Source organism: Schistocerca gregaria, unplaced genomic scaffold (genome assembly GCF_023897955.1).
Source record: "Schistocerca gregaria isolate iqSchGreg1 unplaced genomic scaffold, iqSchGreg1.2 ptg000100l, whole genome shotgun sequence".
NCBI classification, from domain to species: domain Eukaryota; kingdom Metazoa; phylum Arthropoda; class Insecta; order Orthoptera; family Acrididae; genus Schistocerca; species Schistocerca gregaria.
This window is the reverse complement of record NW_026061715.1, coordinates 183,700-200,454: the sequence shown is the minus strand read 5'-3', so window position 1 is coordinate 200,454 and position 16,755 is coordinate 183,700.

Sequence of the window (16,755 nt, the reverse complement as noted above, 5' to 3'; positions counted from 1 at the left end):
GGAGAATGTGAAAAGTGTTCATATGCAGTAAAAACCTCAGAAATCCGTCCGTTTTCGTCATTTGTTATCCAATCGACTTAAAGCCAGATCGTCACATTGGCCGCTCTTCTCTCTGAAACGGTTGTACTTATCGTCTGCAAAACTATGTCGCGTGCTGCGGTATGCGGAGACACTAAAATCATCATAGTAGAACACAGATGTAGCTTTTAAGTTGATGTAATAGCCAGTAAGAAGTAGTAGAATTCAAGTTTTAGGTATCGATTATTGATTTGTAGCTGGCTTCGGTGCCTTGGCCCTGAGCTAGGACCTTAAGATTCTGCATGAAATTAGGACTTGCAGCCGAGTTGCACGGGAGAATGTGAAAGATGTTCATATGTGGTAAAAACCTGAGAAATCGGTCCGTTTTCGTCATTTGTTATCGAATCAACTTATAGCCAGATCGTCACATTGGCCGCTCTTCTCTCTGAAACGGTTGTACTTATCGTCTGCAAAGCTATGTCGCGTGCTGCGGTATGCAGGGACGCTAAAATCACCATAGTAGAACACAGATGAAGCTTCTAAGTTGATGCAATAGCCAGTAAGAAGTAGTACAATTCATGTTTTAGGTATCGATTATTGACTTTTTAGCTGGCTTCGGTGCCTTGGACATGAGCTAGGACCTTAAGATTCTGCATGAGAGGAGGACTAGCAGCCGAGTTGCACGGGAGAATGTGAAAAGTGTTCATATGTAGTAAAAACCTGAGAAATCCGTCCGTTTTCGTCATTTGTTATCGAATCGACTTAAAGCCAGATGGACACATTGGCCGCTCTTCTCTCTTAAACGGTTGTACTTATCGTCTGCAGAGCTATGTCGCGTGTTGCGGTATGTGGAGACACTAAAATCACCATAGTAGAACACAGATGAAGCTTCTAAGTTGATGTAATAGCCAGTAAGAAATAGTACAATTCAAGTTTTAGGTATCGATTATTGACTTTTTAGCTGGCTTTGGTGCCTTGGACATGAGCTAGGACCTTGAGATTCGGCATGAAAGGAGGACTAGCAGCCGAGTTGCACGGGAGAATGTGAAAAGTGTTCATATGTAGTAAAAACCTGAGAAATCCGTCCGTTTTCGTCATTTGTTATCGAATCGACTTAAAGCCAGATCGTCACATTGGCCCCTGTTCTCTCAGAAACGGTTGTACTTATTGACTGCAAAGTTATGTCGCGTGCTGCGGTATGCGGAGACACGAAAATCATCAGAGTAGAACACAGATTAAGCTTCTATGTTGATGTAATAGCCAGTAAGAAGTAGTAGAATTCAAGTATTAGGTATCGATTATTGTCTTTTTAGGTGGCTTTGGAGCCATGGACATGAGCTAGGACCTTAAGATCCTGCATGAAAGGAGGACTAGCAGACGAGTTGCACGGGAGAATGTGAAAAGTGTTCATATGTAGTAAAAACCTGAGATATCCGTCCGTTTTCGTCATTTGTTATCGAATCGACTTAAAGCCAGATCGTCACATTGGCCAGTCTTCTCCGTGAAACGGTTGTACTTATCGTCTGCAAAGCTATGTCGCGTGCTGCGGTATGCGGAGACACGAAAATCATCATAGTAGAACACAGATGAAGCTTGTAAGTTGATGTAATTGCCAGTAAGAAGTAGTACAATTCAAGTTTTAGGTATCGGTTATTGAATTTTTAGCTGGCTTTGGTGCCTTGAACATGAGCTAGGACCTTAAGATTCTGTATGAAAGGAGGACTAGCAGCCCAGTTGCACGGGAGAATGTGAAAACTGTTCATATGTAGTAAAAACCAACCTGAGAAATCCGTCCGTTTTCGTCATTTGTTATCGAATCGACTTAAAGCCAGATCGTCACATTGGCCGCTCTTCTCTCTGAAACGGTTGTACTTATCGTCTGCAAAGCTATGTCGCGTGCTGCGGTATGCGGAGGCACTAAAAGCACCATAGTAGAACACATATGAAACTTCTAAGATGATGTAATAGCCAGTAAGAAGTTGTACAATTAGAGTTTTAGGTATTGATTATTGACTTTTTAGCTGGCTTTGGTGCCTTGGACATGAGCTAGGACCTTAAGATCCTGCATGAAAGGAGGACTAGCAGCCGAGTTGCACGGGAGAATGTGAAAAGTGTTCATATGTAGTAAAAACCTGAGAAATCCGTCCGTTTTCGTCATTTGTTATCGAATCGACTTAAAGCCAGATCGTCACATTGGCCGCTCTTCTCTCTCTGGAACGGTTGTACTTATCGTCTGCAAAGCTAGGTCGCGTGCTGCGGTATGCGGAGACACTAAAAGCACCATAGTAGAACACAGATGAAGCTTCTAAGTTGATGTAATAGCCAGTAAGAAGTAATCCAATTCAAGTTTTAGGTATCGATTATTGACTTTAGGCTGGCTTTGGTGCCTTGGACATGAGCTAGGACCTTAAGATTCTGCATAAAAGGAGGACTAGCTGCCCAGTTGCACGGGAGAATGTGAAAAGTGTTCATAAGTAGTAAAAACCTGAGACATCCGTCCGTTTTCGTCATTTGTTATCGAATAGACTTAAAGCCAGATCGTCACATTGGCCGCTCTTCTCTCTGAAACCGTTGTACTTATCGTCTGCAAAGCTATGTCGCGTGCTACGGTATGCGGAGACACTAAAAGCACCATAGTAGAACACAGATGAAGCTTTTAAGTTGATGTAATAGCCAGTAAGAAGTAGTAGAATTCAAGTTTTAGGTATCGATTATTGACTTTTTACCTGGCTTCGGTGCCTTGGACATGAGCTAGGACCTTAAGATTCTGCATGAAAGGAGGACTAGCAGCCGAGTTGCACGGGAGAATGTGAAAAGTGTTCATATGTAGTAAAAACCTGAGAAATCCGTCCGTTTTCGTCATTTGTTATCGAATCGACTTAATGCCAGAGGGACACAATGGCCGCTCTTCTCTCTGAAACGGTTGTACTTATCGTCTGCAAAACTATGTCGCGTGCTGCGGTATGCGGAGAAACTAAAAGCACCGTAGTAGAACATAGATGAAGGTTCTAAGTTGATGTAATAGCCAGTAAGAAGTAGTCCAATTCAAGTTTTAGGTATCGATTATTGACTTTTTAGCTGGCTTTGGTGCCTTGGACATGAGCTAGGACCTTAAGATTCTGCATAAAAGGAGGACTAGCAGCCGACTTGCACGGGAGAATGTGAAAAGTGTTCATATGTAGTAAAAACCTGAGACATCCGTCTGTTTTCGTCATTTGTTATCGAATCGACTTAAAGCCAGATCGTCACATTGGCCGCTCTTCTCTCTGCAACCGTTGTACTTATCGTCTGCAAAGCTATGTCGCGTGCTGCGATATGCGGAGACACTAAAAGCACCATAGTAGAACACAGATGAAGCTTCTAAATTGATGTAATAGCCAGCAAGAAGTAGTACAATTCAAGTTTTTGATATTGATTATTGACTCTTTAGCTTGCTTTGGGGCCTTGGACATGATCTAGGACCTTAAGATTCTGCATGAAAGAAGGACTAGCAGCCGAGTTGCACGGGAGAATGTGAAAAGTGTTCATATGCAGTAAAAACCTCAGAAATCCGTCCGTTTTCGTCATTTGTTATCCAATCGACTTAAAGCCAGATCGTCACATTGGCCGCTCTTCTCTCTGAAACGGTTGTACTTATCGTCTGCAAAACTATGTCGCGTGCTGCGGTATGCGGAGACACTAAAATCATCATAGTAGAACACAGATGTAGCTTTTAAGTTGATGTAATAGCCAGTAAGAAGTAGTAGAATTCAAGTTTTAGGTATCGATTATTGATTTTTAGCTGGCTTCGGTGCCTTGGCCCTGAGCTAGGACCTTAAGATTCTGCATGAAATTAGGACTAGCAGCCGAGTTGCACGGGAGAATGTGAAAGGTGTTCATATGTGGTAAAAACCTGAGAAATCGGTCCGTTTTCGTCATTTGTTATCGAATCAACTTATAGCCAGATCGTCACATTGGCCGCTCTTCTCTCTGAAACGGTTGTACTTATCGTCTGCAAAGCTATGTCGCGTGCTGCGGTATGCACCATAGTAGAACACAGATGAAGCTTCTAAGTTGATGCAATAGCCAGTAAGAAGTAGTACAATTCATGTTTTAGGTATCGATTATTGACTTTTTAGCTGGCTTTGGTGCCTTGGACATGAGCTAGGACCTTGAGATTCGGCATGAAAGGAGGACTAGCAGCCGAGTTGCACGGGAGAATGTGAAAAGTGTTCATATGTAGTAAAAACCTGAGAAATCCGTCCGTTTTCGTCATTTGTTATCGAATCGACTTAAAGCCAGATCGTCACATTGGCCGCTCTTCTCTCTGAGACGGTTGTACTTATCGTCTGCAAAGCTATGTAGCGTGCTGCGGTATGCGGAGATACTAAAAGCACCATAGTGGAACACAGATGAAGGTTCTAAGTTGATGTAATAGCCAGTAAGAAGTAGTCCAATTCAAGTTTTAGGTATCGATTATTGACTTTTTAGCTGGCTTTGGTGCCTTGGACATGAGCTAGGACCTTACGATTCTGCATAAAACGAGGACTAGCAGCCGAGTTGCACGGTAGAATGTGAAAAGTGTTCATATCTAGTAAAAACCTGAGAAATCCGTCCGTTTGCGTCATTTGTTATCGAATCGACTTAAAGCCAGATCGTCACATTTGCCGCTCTTCTCTCTGAAACCGTTGTACTTATCGTCTGCAAAGCTATGTCGCGTGCTGCGATATGCGGAGACACTAAAAGCACCATAGTAGAACACAGATGAAGCTTCTAAGTTGATGTAATAGCCAGTAAGAAGTAGTACAATTCAATTTTTAGGTATCGGTTATTGACTTTTTAGCTGGCTTTGGTGCCTTGGACATGAGCCAGGACCTTAAGATTCTGCATGAAAGGAGGACTAGCAGCCGAGTTGCACGGGAGAATGTGAAAAGTGTTCATATGCAGTAAAAACCTCAGAAATCCGTCCGTTTTCGTCATTTGTTATCCAATCGACTTAAAGCCAGATCGTCACATTGGCCGATCTTCTCTCTGAAACGGTTGTACTTATCGTCTGCAAAACTATGTCGCGTGCTGCGGTATGCGGAGACACTAAAATCATCATATTAGAACACAGATGTAGCTTTTAAGTTGATGTAATAGCCAGTAAGAAGTAGTAGAATTCAAGTTTTAGGTATCGATTATTGATTTGTAGCTGGCTTCGGTGCCTTGGCCCTGAGCTAGGACCTTAAGATTCTGCATGAAATTAGGACTAGCAGCCGAGTTGCACGGGAGAATGTGAAAGGTGTTCATATGTGGTAAAAACCTGAGAAATCGGTCCGTTTTCGTCATTTGTTATCGAATCAACTTATAGCCAGATCGTCACATTGGCCGCTCTTCTCTCTGAAACGGTTGTACTTATCGTCTGCAAAGCTATGTCGCGTGCTGCGGTATGCAGGGACGCTAAAATCACCATAGTAGAACACAGATGAAGCTTCTAAGTTGATGCAATAGCCAGTAAGAAGTAGTACAATTCATGTTTTAGGTATCGATTATTGACTTTTTAGCTGGCTTTGGTGCCTTGGACATGAGCTAGGACCTTGAGATTCGGCATGAAAGGAGGACTAGCAGCCGAGTTGCACGGGAGAATGTGAAAAGTGTTCATATGTAGTAAAAACCTGAGAAATCCGTCCGTTTTCGTCATTTGTTATCGAATCGACTTAAAGCCAGATCGTCACATTGGCCGCTCTTCTCTCTGAGACGGTTGTACTTATCGTCTGCAAAGCTATGTAGCGTGCTGCGGTATGCGGAGATACTAAAAGCACCATAGTGGAACACAGATGAAGGTTCTAAGTTGATGTAATAGCCAGTAAGAAGTAGTCCAATTCAAGTTTTAGGTATCGATTATTGACTTTTTAGCTGGCTTTGGTGCCTTGGACATGAGCTAGGACCTTACGATTCTGCATAAAAGGAGGACTAGCAGCCGAGTTGCACGGTAGAATGTGAAAAGTGTTCATATCTAGTAAAAACCTGAGAAATCCGTCCGTTTGCGTCATTTGTTATCGATTCGACTTAAAGCCAGATCGTCACATTTGCCGCTCTTCTCTCTGAAACCGTTGTACTTATCGTCTGCAAAGCTATGTCGCGTGCTGCGATATGCGGAGACACTAAAAGCACCATAGTAGAACACAGATGAAGCTTCTAAGTTGATGTAATAGCCAGTAAGAAGTAGTACAATTCAATTTTTAGGTATCGGTTATTGACTTTTTAGCTGGCTTTGGTGCCTTGGACATGAGCCAGGACCTTAAGATTCTGCATGAAAGGAGGACTAGCAGCCGAGTTGCACGGGAGAATGTGAAAAGTGTTCATATGCAGTAAAAACCTCAGAAATCCGTCCGTTTTCGTCATTTGTTATCCAATCGACTTAAAGCCAGATCGTCACATTGGCCGCTCTTCTCTCTGAAACGGTTGTACTTATCGTCTGCAAAACTATGTCGCGTGCTGCGGTATGCGGAGACACTAAAATCATCATAGTAGAACACAGATGTAGCTTTTAAGTTGATGTAATAGCCAGTAAGAAGTAGTAGAATTCAAGTTTTAGGTATCGATTATTGATTTGTAGCTGGCTTCGGTGCCTTGGCCCTGAGCTAGGACCTTAAGATTCTGCATGAAATTAGGACTTGCAGCCGAGTTGCACGGGAGAATGTGAAAGGTGTTCATATGTGGTAAAAACCTGAGAAATCGGTCCGTTTTCGTCATTTGTTATCGAATCAACTTATAGCCAGATCGTCACATTGGCCGCTCTTCTCTCTGAAACGGTTGTACTTATCGTCTGCAAAGCTATGTCGCGTGCTGCGGTATGCAGGGACGCTAAAATCACCATAGTAGAACACAGATGAAGCTTCTAAGTTGATGCAATAGCCAGTAAGAAGTAGTACAATTCATGTTTTAGGTATCGATTATTGACTTTTTAGCTGGCTTCGGTGCCTTGGACATGAGCTAGGACCTTAAGATTCTGCATGAGAGGAGGACTAGCAGCCGAGTTGCACGGGAGAATGTGAAAAGTGTTCATATGTAGTAAAAACCTGAGAAATCCGTCCGTTTTCGTCATTTGTTATCGAATCGACTTAAAGCCAGATGGACACATTGGCCGCTCTTCTCTCTTAAACGGTTGTACTTATCGTCTGCAGAGCTATGTCGCGTGTTGCGGTATGTGGAGACACTAAAATCACCATAGTAGAACACAGATGAAGCTTCTAAGTTGATGTAATAGCCAGTAAGAAATAGTACAATTCAAGTTTTAGGTATCGATTATTGACTTTTTAGCTGGCTTTGGTGCCTTGGACATGAGCTAGGACCTTGAGATTCGGCATGAAAGGAGGACTAGCAGCCGAGTTGCACGGGAGAATGTGAAAAGTGTTCATATGTAGTAAAAACCTGAGAAATCCGTCCGTTTTCGTCATTTGCTATCGAATCGACTTAAAGCCAGATCGTCACATTGGCCCCTCTTCTCTCAGAAACGGTTGTACTTATTGACTGCAAAGTTATGTCGCGTGCTGCGGTATGCGGAGACACGAAAATCATCAGAGTAGAACACAGATAAAGCTACTAAGTTGATGTAATAGCCAGTAAGAAGTAGTACAATTCAAGTTTTAGGTATCGATTATTGACTTTTTAGCGGGCTTTGGTGCCTTGGACATGAGCTAGGACCTTAAGATTCAGCATGAAAGTAGGACTAGCAGCCGAGTTGCACGGGAGAATGTGAAAAGTGTTCAAATGTAGTAAAAACCTGAGAAATCCGTCCGTTTTCGTCATTTGTTATCGAATCGACTTAAAGCCAAATCGGCACATTGGCCGCTTTGCTCTCTGAAACGTTTGTACTTATCGTCTGCAAAGCTATGTCGCGTACTGCGGTATTCGGAGACACTAAACGCACCATAGTAGAACACACATGAAGCTTCTAAGATGATATAATAGCCAGTAAGAAATAGTACAATTCAAGTTTTAGGTATAGTTATTGACTTTTTAGCTGGCTTTGGTGCCTTGGACATGAGCTATGACCTTAAGATTCTGCATGAAAGGAGGACTATCACTCGAGTTGCACGGGAGAATGTGAAAAGTGTTCATATGTAGTAAAAACCTCAGAAATCCGTCCGTTTTCGTCATTTGTTATCGAATCGACTTAAAGCCAGATCGTCACATTGGCCACTCTTCTCTCAGAAACGGTTGTACTTATTGTCTGCAAAGTTATGTCGCGTGCTGCGGTATGCGGAGACACGAAAATCATCAGAGTAGAACACAGATTAAGCTTCTATGTTGATGTAATAGCCAGTAAGAAGTAGTAGAATTCAAGTATTAGGTATCGATTATTGTCTTTTTAGGTGGCTTTGGAGCCTTGGACATGAGCTAGGACCTTAAGATCCTGCATGAAAGGAGGACTAGCAGCCGAGTTGCACGGGAGAATGTGAAAAGTGTTCATATGTAGTAAAAACCTGAGATATCCGTCCGTTTTCGTCATTTGTTATCGAATCGACTTAAAGCCAGATGGTCACTTTGGCCGCTCTTCTCTCTGAAACGGTTGTACTTATCGTCTGCAAAGCTATGTCGCGTGCTGCGGTATTCGGAGACACTAAAAACACCATAGTAGAACACAGATGAAGCTACTAAGATGATATAATAGCCAGTAAGAAGTAGTACAATTCAAGTTTTAGGTATCGGTTATTGAATTTTTAGCTGGCTTTGGTGCCTTGAACATGAGCTAGGACCTTAAGATTCTGTATGAAAGGAGGACTAGCAGCCCAGTTGCACGGGAGAATGTGAAAACTGTTCATATGTAGTAAAAACCAACCTGAGAAATCCGTCCGTTTTCGTCATTTGTTATCGAATCGACTTAAAGCCAGATCGTCACATTGGCCGCTCTTCTCTCTGAAACGGTTGTACTTATCGTCTGCAAAGCTATGTCGCGTGCTGCGGTATGCGGAGGCACTAAAAGCACCATAGTAGAACACATATGAAACTTCTAAGATGATGTAATAGCCAGTAAGAAGTTGTACAATTAGAGTTTTAGGTATTGATTATTGACTTTTTAGCTGGCTTTGGTGCCTTGGACATGAGCTAGGACCTTAAGATCCTGCATGAAAGGAGGACTAGCAGCCGAGTTGCACGGGAGAATGTGAAAAGTGTTCATATGTAGTAAAAACCTGAGAAATCCGTCCGTTTTCGTCATTTGTTATCGAATCGACTTAAAGCCAGATCGTCACATTGGCCGCTCTTCTCTCTCTGGAACGGTTGTACTTATCGTCTGCAAAGCTAGGTCGCGTGCTGCGGTATGCGGAGACACTAAAAGCACCATAGTAGAACACAGATGAAGCTTCTAAGTTGATGTAATAGCCAGTAAGAAGTAATCCAATTCAAGTTTTAGGTATCGATTATTGACTTTTTAGCTGGCTTTGGTGCCTTGGACATGAGCTAGGACCTTAAGATTCTGCATAAAAGGAGGACTAGCTGCCCAGTTGCACGGGAGAATGTGAAAAGTGTTCATAAGTAGTAAAAACCTGAGACATCCGTCCGTTTTCGTCATTTGTTATCGAATAGACTTAAAGCCAGATCGTCACATTGGCCGCTCTTCTCTCTGAAACCGTTGTACTTATCGTCTGCAAAGCTATGTCGCGTGCTGCGGTATGCGGAGACACTAAAAGCACCATAGTAGAACACAGATGAAGCTTTTAAGTTGATGTAATAGCCAGTAAGAAGTAGTAGAATTCAAGTTTTAGGTATCGATTATTGACTTTTTACCTGGCTTCGGTGCCTTGGACATGAGCTAGGACCTTAAGATTCTGCATGAAAGGAGGACTAGCAGCAGAGTTGCACGGGAGAGTGTGAAAAGTGTTCATATGTAGTAAAAACCTGAGAAATCCGTCCGTTTTCGTCATTTGTTATCGAATCGACTTAAAGCCAGAGGGACACAATGGCCGCTCTTCTCTCTGAAACGGTTGTACTTATCGTCTGCAGAACTATGTCGCGTGCTGCGGTATGCGGAGAAACTAAAAGCACCGTAGTAGAACATAGATGAAGGTTCTAAGTTGATGTAATAGCCAGTAAGAAGTAGTCCAATTCAAGTTTTAGGTATCGATTATTGACTTTTTAGCTGGCTTTGGTGCCTTGGACATGAGCTAGGACCTTAAGATTCTGCATGAAAGGAGGACTAGCAGCCGACTTGCACGGGAGAATGTGAAAAGTGTTCATATGTAGTAAAAACCTGAGACATCCGTCTGTTTTCGTCATTTGTTATCGAATCGACTTAAAGCCAGATCGTAACATTGGCCGCTCTTCTCTCTAAAACGGTTGTACTTATCGTCTGCAAAGCTGTGTCGCGTGCTGCGGTATGCGGAGAAACTAAAAGCACCGTAGTAGAACATTGAAGAAGGTTCTAAGTTGATGTAATAGCCAGTAAGAAGTAGTCCAATTCAAGTTTTAGGTATCGATTATTGACTTTTTAGCTGGCTTTGGTGCCTTGGACATGAGCTAGGACCTTAAGATTCTGCATAAAAGGAGGACTATCAGCCGAGTTGCACGGGAGAATGTGAAAAGTGATCATATCTAGTAAAAACCTGAGAAATCCGTCCGTTTGCGTCATTTGTTATCGAATCGACTTAAAGCCAGATCGTCACATTTGCCGCTCTTCTCTCTGAAACCGTTGTACTTATCGTCTGCAAAGCTATGTCGCGTGCTGCGATATGCGGAGACACTAAAAGCACCATAGTAGAACACAGATGAAGCTTCTAAGTTGATGTAATAGCCAGTAAGAAGTAGTACAATTCAAGTTTTAGATATTGATTATTGACTCTTTAGCTGGCTTTGGTGCCTTGGACATGTTCTAGGACCTTAAGATTCTGCATGAAAGAAGGACTAGCAGCCGAGTTGCACGGGAGAATGTGAAAAGTGTTCATATGTAGTAAAAACCTGAGAAATCCGTCCGTCTTCGTCATTTGTTATCCAATCGACTTAAAGCCAGATCGTCACATTGGCCGCTCTTCCCTCTGAAACGGTTGTACTTATCGTCTGCAAAACTATGTCGCGTGCTGCGGTATGCGGAGAAACTAAAAGCACCGTAGTAGAACATAGATGAAGGTTCTAAGTTGATGTATTAGCCAGTAAGAAGTAGTCCAATTCAAGTTTTAGGAATCGATTATTGAATTTGTAGGTGGCTTTGGTGCCTTGGACATGAGCTAGGACCTTAAGATTCTGCATAAAAGGAGGACTAGCAGCCGAGTTGCACGGGAGAATGTGAAAAGTGTTTATATGTAGTAAAAACCTGAGACATCCGTCCGTTTTCGTCATTTGTTATCGAATCGACTTAAAGCCAGATCGTAACATTGGCCGCTCTTCTCTCTAAAACGGTTGTACTTATCGTCTGCAAAGCTATGTCGCGTGCTGCGGTATGCGGAGACACTAAAATCACCATAGTAGAACACAGATGAAGCTTCTAAGTTGATGTAATAGCCAGTAAGAAGTAGTAGAATTCAAGTTTTAGGTATCGATTATTGATTTTTAGCTGGCTTCGGTGCCTTGGACATGAGCTAGGACCTTAAGATTCTGCATGAAATTAGGACTAGCAGCCGAGTTGCACGGGAGAATGTGAAAAGTGTTCATATGTAGTAAAAACCTGAGAAATCCGTCCGTTTTCGTCATTTGTTATCGAATCGACTTATAGCCAGATCGTCACACTGGCCGCTCTTCTCTCTGAAACGGTTGTACTTATCGTCTGCAAAGCTATGACGCGTACTGCGATATTCGGAGACACTAAAAACCCCATAGTAGAACACAGATGAAGCTTTTAAGATGATGTAATAGCCAGTAAGAAGTAGTACAATTCAATTTTTAGGTATCGGTTATTGACTTTTTAGCTGGCTTTGGTGCCTTGGACATGAGCCAGGACCTTAAGATTCTGCATGAATGGAGGACTAGCAGCCGAGTTGCACGGGAGCATGTGAAAAGTGTTCATATGTAGTAATAACCTGAGAAATCCGTCCGTTTTCGTCATTTGTTATCGAATCGACTTAAAGCCAGATCGTCACATTGGCCACTCTTCTCTCAGAAACGGTTGTACTTATTGTCTGCAAAGTTATGTCGCGTGCTGCGGAATGTGGAGACACGAAAATCATCAGAGTAGAACACAGATAAAGCTTCTAAGTTGATGTAATAGCCAGTAAGAAGTAGTACAATTCAAGTTTTAGGTATCGATTATTGACTTTTTAGCGGGCTTTGGTGCCTTGGACATGAGCTAGGACCTTAAGATTCAGCATGAAAGTAGGACTAGCAGCCGAGTTGCACGGGAGAATGTGAAAAGTGTTCAAATGTAGTAAAAACCTGAGAAATCCGTCCGTTTTCGTCATTTGTTATCGAATCGACTTAAAGCCAAATCGGCACATTGGCCGCTCTGCTCTCTGAAACGTTTGTACTTATCGTCTGCAAAGCTATGTCGCGTACTGCGGTATTCGGAGACACTAAACGCACCATAGTAGAACACAGATGAAGCTTCTAAGATGATATAATAGCCAGTAAGAAATAGTACAATTCAAGTTTTTGGTATAGTTATTGACTTTTTAGCTGGCTTTGGTGTCTTGGACATGAGCTATGACCTTAAGATTCTGCATGAAAGGAGGACTAGCACTCGAGTTGCACGGGAGAATGTGAAAAGTGTTCATATGTAGTAAAAACCTCAGAAATCCGTCCGTTTTCGTCATTTGTTATCGAATCGAATTAAAGCCAAATCATCACATTTGCCGTTCTTCTCTCTGAATCCGTTGTACTTATCATCTGCAAAGCTATGTCGCGTGCTGCGGTATGCGGAGATACTAAAAGCACCATAGTAGAACACAGATGAAACTTCTAAGTTGATGTAATAGCCAGTAAGAAGTAGTACAATTCAAGTTTTAGATATTGATTATTGACTTTTTAGCTGGCTTTGGTGCCTTGGAAATGATCTAGGACCTTAAGATTCTGCATGAAAGAAGGACTAGCAGCCGAGTTGCACGGGTGAATGTGAAAAGTGTTCATATGTAGTAAAAACCAACCTGAGAAATCCGTCCGTTTTCGTCATTTGTTATCGAATCGACTTAAAGCCAAATCATCACATTGGCAGCTCTGCTCTCTGAAACGTTTGTTCTTATCGTCTGCAAAGCTATGTCGCGTACTGCGGTATTCGGAGACACTAAACGCACCATAGTAGAACACAGATGAAGCTTCTAAGATGATGTAATAGCCAGTAAGAAATAGTACAATTCAAGTGTTAGATATCGTTATTGACTTTTTAGCTGGCTTTGTTGCCTTGGACATGAGCGATGACCTTAAGATTATGCATGAAAGGAGGACTAGCAGCCGAGTTGCACGGGAGAATGTGAAAAGTGTTCATATGTAGTAAAAACCTGAGATATCCGTCCGTTTGCGTCATTTGTTATCGAATCGACTTAAAGCCAGATCGTCACATTTGCCGCTCTTCTCTCTGCAACCGTTGTACTTATCGTCTGCAAAGCTATGTCGCGTGCTGCGATATGCGGAGACACTAAAAGCACCATAGTAGAACACAGATGAAGCTTCTAAATTGATGTAATAGCCAGTAAGAAGTAGTACAATTCAAGTTTTAGATATTGATTATTGACTCTTTAGCTGGCTTTGGGGCCTTGGACATGATCTAGGACCTTAAGATTCTGCATGAAAGAAGGACTAGCAGCCGAGTTGCACGGGAGAATGTGAAAAGTTTTCATATGCAGTAAAAACCTCAGAAATCCGTCCGTTTTCGTCATTTGTTATCCAATCTACTTAAAGCCAGATCGTCACATTGGCCGCTCTTCTCTCTGAAACGGTTGTACTTATCGTCTGCAAAACTATGTCGCGTGCTGCGGTATGCGGAGAAACTAAAAGCACCGTAGTAGAACACAGATGAAGGATCTAAGTTGATGTAATAGCTAGTAAGAAGTAGTCCAATTCATGTTTTAGGAATCGATTATTGACTTTGTAGCTGGCTTTGGTGCCTTGGACATGAGCTAGGACCTTAAGATTCTGCATAAAAGGAGGACTAGCAGCCGAGTTGCACGGGAGAATGTGAAAAGTGTTCATATGTAGTAAAAACCTGAGACATCCGTCCGTTTTCGTCATTTGTTATCGAATCGACTTAAAGTCAGATCGTAACATTGGCCGCTCTTCTCTCTAAAACGGTTGTACTTATCGTCTGCAAAGCTATGTCGCGTGCTGCGGTATGCGGAGACACTAAAATCATCATAGTAGAACACAGATGTAGCTTTTAAGTTGATGTAATAGCCAGTAAGAAGTAGTAGAATTCAAGTTTTAGATATCGATTATTGATTTTTAGCTGGCTTCGGTGCCTTGGCCCTGAGCTAGGACCTTAAGATTCTGCATGAAATTAGGACTAGCAGCCGAGTTGCACGGGAGAATGTGAAAGGTGTTCATATTTGGTAAAAACCTGAGAAATCCGTCCGTTTTCGTCATTTGTTATCGAATCGACTTAAAGCCAAATCGTCACATTGGCCGCTCTGCTCTCTGAAACGTTTGTCCTTATCGTCTGCAAAGCTATGTCGCGTACTGCGGTATTCGGAGACACTAAAAGCACCATAGTAGAACACAGATGAAGCTTCTAAGTTGATGTAATAGCCAGTGAGATGTAGTAGAATTCAAGTTTTAGGTATCGATTATTGTCTTTTTAAGTGGCTTTGGAGCCTTGGACATGAGCTAGGACCTTAAGATCCTGCATGAAAGGAGGACTAGCTGCCCAGTTGCACGGGAGAATGTGAAAAGTGTTCATATGTAGTAAAAACCTGAGACATGCGTCCGTTTTCGTCATTTGTTATCGAATAGACTTAAAGCCAGATCGTCACATTGGCCGCTCTTCTCTCTGAAACGGTTGTACTTACCGTCTGCAAAGCTATGTCGCGTGCTGCGGTATGCGGAGACACTAAAAGCACCATAGTAGAACACAGATGAAGCTTTTAAGTTGATGTAATAGCCAGTAAGAAGTAGTAGAATTCAAGTTTTAGGTATCGATTATTGACTTTTTACCTGGCTTCGGTGCCTTGGACATGAGCTAGGACCTTAAGATTCTGCATGAAAGGAGGACTAGCAGAAAAGTTGCACGGGAGAATGTGAAAAGTGTTCATATGTAGTAAAAACCTGAGAAATCCGTCCGTATTCGTCATTTGTTATCGAATCGACTTAAAGCCACAGGGACACAATGGCCGCTCTTCTCTCTTAAACGGTTGTACTTATCGTCTGCAGAGCTATGTCGCGTGCTGCGGTATGTGGAGACACTAAAATCACCATAGTAGAACACAGATGAAGCTTTTAAGTTGATGTAATAGCCAGTAAGAAGTAGTAGAATTCAAGTTTTAGGTATCGATTATTGACTTTTTACCTGGCTTCGGTGCCTTGGACATGAGCTAGGACCTTAAGATTCTGCATGAAAGGAGGACTAGCAGCCGAGTTGCACGGGAGAATGTGAAAAGTGTTCATATGTAGTAAAAACCTGAGAAATCCGTCCGTTTTCGTCATTTGTTATCCAATCGACTTAAAGCCAGATCGTCACATTGGCCGCTCTTCCCTCTGAAACGGTTGTACTTATCGTCTGCAAAACTATGTTGCGTGCTGCGGTATGCGGAGAAACTAAAAGCACCGTAGTAGAACACAGATGAAGGTTCTAAGTTGATGTAATAGCCAGTAAGAAGTAGTCCAATTCAAGTTTTAGGAATCGATTATTGACTTTGTAGCTGGCTTTGGTGCCTTGGACATGAGCTAGGACCTTAAGATTCTGCATAAAAGGAGGACTAGCAGCCGAGTTGCACGGGAGAATGTGAAAAGTGTTCATATGTAGTAAAAACCTGAGACATCCGTCCGTTTTCGTCATTTGTTATCGAATCGACTTAAAGCCAGATCGTAACATTGGCCGCTCTTCTCTCTAAAACGGTTGTACTTATCGTCTGCAAAGCTATGTCGCGTGCTGCGGTATGCGGAGACACTAAAATCACCATAGTAGAACACAGATGAAGCTTCTAAGTTGATGTAATAGCCAGTAAGAAGTAGTAGAATTCAAGTTTTAGGTATCGATTATTGATTTTTAGCTGGCGTCGGTGCCTTGGACATGTGCTAGGACCTTAAGATTCTGCATGAAATTAGGACTAGCAGCCGAGTTGCACGGGAGAATGTGAAAAGTGTTCATATGTAGTAAAAACCTGAGAAATCCGTCCGTTTTCGTCATTTGTTATCGAATCGACTTATAGCCAGATCGTCACATTGGCCGCTCTTCTCTCTGAAACGGTTGTACTTATCGTCTGCAAAGCTATGACGCGTACTGCGATATTCGGAGACACTAAAAACACCATAGTAGAACACAGATGAAGCTTTTAAGATGATGTAATAGCCAGTAAGAAGTAGTACAATTCAATTTTTAGGTATCGGTTATTGACTTTTTAGCTGGCTTTGGTGCCTTGGACATGAGCCAGGACCTTAAGATTCTGCATGAAAGGAGGACTAGCAGCCGAGTTGCACGGGAGAATGTGAAAAGTGTTCATATGTAGTAATAACCTGAGAAATCCGTCCGTTTTCGTCATTTGTTATCGAATCGACTTAAAGCCAGATCGTCACATTGGCCACTCTTCTCTCAGAAACGGTTGTACTTATTGTCTGCAAAGTTATGTCGCGTGCTGCGGAATGTTGAGACACGAAAATCATCAGAGTAGAACACAGATAAAGCTTCTAAGTTGATGTAAT